We start from the raw sequence: 4,734 nt of genomic DNA on the forward strand, positions 1-4,734 counted from the left end.
CTAATATCTGATGCATTAGGAGTCTCTTTCCCTCACATTAGCAGATTGTCATCTTCTGGACCTTCATCAGAGTAGATGTGTTTAATGGTCCGATGGACAACGAGGATATATGCTCCCTCTTAATAAGTCTTCAAATAATCAGCTTCACAGAAGTCGGGCCCTGCACACCTTCAGTCGTTTGCATTGCCTGCCCCTGAACTTCAAAGATCCCATGAGGTTGGATGACACCTGTAATGTCATCTGGCCCAAGCTCTCCATTTGCTGTTTCCAAATGTAAAAACATCCTGTGCTTGAAGAAAAGCATGTTACTTCCAAAGCTTTTCATTTTTAACTTTTGACAACTGTTGGGATGGTCTTTCCTATAGAAACTGATATATGTCTCCCTCTAAGGGCCCCCTGATAGTCCTGTTTGTATTCCCTGGGGCCACCACAAATATCTCTTTGACATATTATTCCAGCAAATGTTGAAAAGCAATTCATCCATCCTCCCTCATTCTTCTGCACACTCTGGTTATTCTCTTACCTCCTCAACTCACTACAATTTATTTCTATCTGTTAAAATGTAGCATCCTTAACCAGTAATTACGCTTGAGGTGAGAAAGGAATAAATCACTGCCATAATTTTACATGTTAAGTATCAATTAATACATCACAGGACTGTAAGAGCTCGTGTGTGTGTGTGTGTGTGTGTGTGTGTGTGTGTGTGCGCGTGTGTGTGTGTGTCCCACCACCATACTGAGAACTGTGAACCTCTTCACTAGTGTGCTGGTATATGTTTAACAACTGACTCTCCAGGGGCTAGGGTGGGTGAGACATGATTTGTAGTATTTGCCAACTTTCTTGGTGTAAATACTCCTACCATGGCCTTTTTCAAACTGCAAATGTGGCATCACTGAATGCAGAGCCAGGGAGAGCTGCACAGCAAAATAACATGGTATAGTACTTTCACCAAATAGATACAATGACATAAATAATCTCAAGAGCATAGATAATAGTAAAGTCTTTAAAATTAGGAAGCGATTTGTTTTGAATATTTATTATTTGTTTTTAATATAATTTATTTAATTTTTAGCTTGTAATTAGTTGAATTTTTAATAGTGCTGTGTTTAACTACTGGCTTGCAAAATTCCTGAAAATTTAAGTTAGTTTGCAAAAGCTCATCCAGCCATATCTAGCACATCACTTACTTACTCCAATTTGAAACCTTTGTTTATGTGTGACCCTGATAAACCAAGTACCCTTCACGCCTTCCTGAAGTTGTCTAGTTCTGCTGTTAACTTTTGTTTTATTTTTTCATCTGGATAAATTATTGTATATGTATTCTTGTTTATTTTCATCTTGTTAAAGTCAACCAATCATCTCACCCTGTCAATAATTCTTTAGATCCTAATTCTGTCATCCCACATTTCTGTCATCTTTAGCCTTTCTGGCTTCATGTCATCTACACATTTGACGAGCAAGCCTTATGTATCTCTAGCTGAGGCACTGAATTAAAAAAAACGTCCAACAGGACAGGGCCAAGGACAGAATCCTTGGCCATGCAAATACAATTCTCCCTCCACAAAAGCATTAAACCATTCATCAGCATTGCTTCAATGAGGTATTTGTCTACTGAATTGCCTTTGCATCCAGTCCAAATTTCTCTACCATGTCTCTAAGACTCTCAAGAGATTACTTATGAAGCACATGACTAAAGTCCAGAAACACTCACCTTCTTTCTTCCCATGTCAGAGAAAAAGACTATACTCCCTCTATGCAAAGCTGATCCCTTTCTCCAGGATTCGTTAATTATGCTTACTTTCTTTTGTCTTTTCAATCTCTCTTCTTCTACCTCCACCCCACTAGCATATAAACATAGCACAGAAGCAGTGCTGGAGAATCTTTGTTTCTCCACTCTGCCCTTTTCCCATTTAGAAGATTGCATATTTCATTTTTTTCCACTTATTGGGGCTTATTATTCCATCTCTCCCCTTTATTCTCAGCATGACCAATACCATGTCTTTGCTCTCACTTTGAAAGTAGATGCATTCAGGCAGAGACTCCACCCATCGGCTGTTTTGCCACCTTCAGACTTACATGCACCCGAACCTGGCAAAGTGGAGAGGAAAGTTTCCCCTGCATGTTTGGAAGACCATCTCATAATTCCTCAGAGAACTTAGTCCTCCTATTCCTTCTCCTGTATCATCATTTTCTTCCTCTCAGCTGAATCTTTAGCTTCATCTTTTAAAAGACTCTAGCTTCTTCCACTCTTCATAAATAAAATACTCTCCTTTAACCTTAGCTCTGCATCTCATTGTGTCCCTCTGCCTACCATCTTCACTTCTTCACCTCCTCTCCAATTCTCAGTTCTTGGTGATTAGCCTTTTGTGTTCACCAAACCATTGGCTTTAGTTAGGTCACCAGGAACCTCATAGCTGTTCTCTCTCTCTCTCTCTCTCACACACACACACACACACACACATACACACACACACACACACACACCCCTTCTTATTTCTTACCTTATAAGGCTTCTCTGCAGCTTCAAGACTAACCACTCTAGTTTTTTCTTTAATTTCTTTTTATCTTTGTTTCAATGACACTTCACTCACCTAATTCCCCTTCTCCATCTCTAAATGCCTTCTCTTTCTTCTTGTTAGATTTCTCTTCCCCAGTCACCACTTGCTTGGGTATCCTCAGCACGGCCCACAGCTTTCACCACCACCACATCTTTCTGTACGACTCCCAGTTCTGTATTTTCAGCTGAGAACTTGTTGCAATTGTGCTTCAAATGCAGATCTCCATGTGCATGATTCACTCTCCCAAAATGAACATCTTATCTCCCCCCCACATCTTCTCACCAAAATATGCACCTCCTCCTGTAATCCCTATTCTGGTTTATAGGACTAGCCACTCACCCACTTGCTCAGGCCAAAAATGTGCTGGAAACCTCTCTCTTCCTCTTCTCCCACATTCAGTATGTCATGAAATCCTCTAGATATTAATACTTCAGGTTCTCATTTCTTGTCTGATTTTTTGGTGTGCTTGAGAGATTTCTAACTTCTATTTCCCCTGTCTGCAGTCTCACTTCTTTAATCAATCCTCTACCCACCGCCAGAGTCATCTTTCTAAAACAACTTTCCCAGATCATGAACCTCATCTGCTTCCTCTCCCACAGTAACTCCCAGTTAACTGCAAGAAAAGGTCCAAATGCCTCACCATCACCTACCTACCTACCTCTCCAATGACATCCCTAAACACCTAATTCACTGCATTTTCCAAAGAGGTCTGTGCCTTAATTATCTCCATGCCTTCACATGTGCTGACTACAATTCACAGAATAATTTTTCCCATGGTTTAGTGAAGTAATTCCCATTCTTCCAAGTAGCAGCTAAAATAAATTCTTTTCTGTGAAACATGACCACCCTCCTCAGGCCACCTTTTCTTATATGTTACTATTCTTTCTCATTCAGGCCCTTGAGAAGCACTTATCGCACATTGTTGACAGTATTTACTTACCTGCCTATTTTCCGTCATTATACAGAAATTAAGAAACCAATACATTTCTTAAAGAAAGGAATTGAATTTTATTTATCTTTGAATCCCCACTTCTTAGCACACAGCCCAGCACATCCTAGGTAACTCAGTAAATTTTCCAGAATGAGTAACTTCTTTCTTTAATATTTTATATCTCAGTCAAAGAGAGTAATGTGGTAACTAGCATGAATTTCTCTTCGTGAATTAATGCTGGCTTTTGGAGATCAGTACTTTTACATCTATATTCTCAACCCAGACTTTCGATATTCAACTCTAGATAAATACACCAATATTACACTCATTAATTCATGAGATAAACATTTTTCTCATTTTAATTTTTGAAAATAGAAATAAAATATTTCCAAATCCAACTCTCCTGTCCCAGAAATGGTACTATAGACACAAGTTTGTCACTTACATAAGAGTCATTATTGTTAGGTAAAAGTTTTTGGAGTGGTTGTATATGTGTGCTAATACAAAACCAGGAACAACATGGGTGTATTAAAAAGTTTTTAGAGCTATAAGTAGCTAACCAAATTTAATTAATTATGACTTAAAAATAAGAGTTGAGCTGTATTCTATACCAAGAAATGTGCTGGTAGGTGACTGTTTGCATTCACTCATCACATGGGTGGATCATTAGAGATCCGGGCTCTTTCTTCTTCTCTGCCACCTTTAACTACTTCCTGCCACCCCACCTCCAATTCCATGTGTGGCCTCTGGTAGTAAAATAGCTGCTGCAGCTCCAGGTATTACAGATGCTTTCCAGGCAGGTATGAGGGGGAAGGGGCAGCACTGATATCTGTCCCTTTTGTAAGAAAGTAATAGCTTTCCCAGAATCCTCCCTGCAGATTTTGCCCTATGAGTCACTAGTCAGAACTGAGTTGAACGATCATACCTGAAAAAGTAAACATCTTGGAGGGAGATTAAAAAAGTAAATATCTTGCTTTTCTTTTTAGATTCCATAATGGGAGAAAAGTAAGGAAAATGGGTGTTGGAAATCAAGTCCCGTCTACCTTAGTGGATGAAATTAGATGGGACTGTCTGATCACTGCTCTATGTTTCCTAATTTCTATTAGTTTTTATCTTACATTACTCCATTGCTTTCTTCATTCAAAAAATGCACCAAACTTGTCTCTGGATAGTTTGGACAATGTTTATGCTGCCTTTCCCACACACACAGCATCTATTTTGAATAATTTTTCTCCCTTGATGTAT

This window comes from Balaenoptera physalus, assembly GCF_965194825.1.
Source record: "Balaenoptera physalus genome assembly, chromosome: 4".
Lineage (NCBI taxonomy): Eukaryota > Metazoa > Chordata > Mammalia > Artiodactyla > Balaenopteridae > Balaenoptera > Balaenoptera physalus.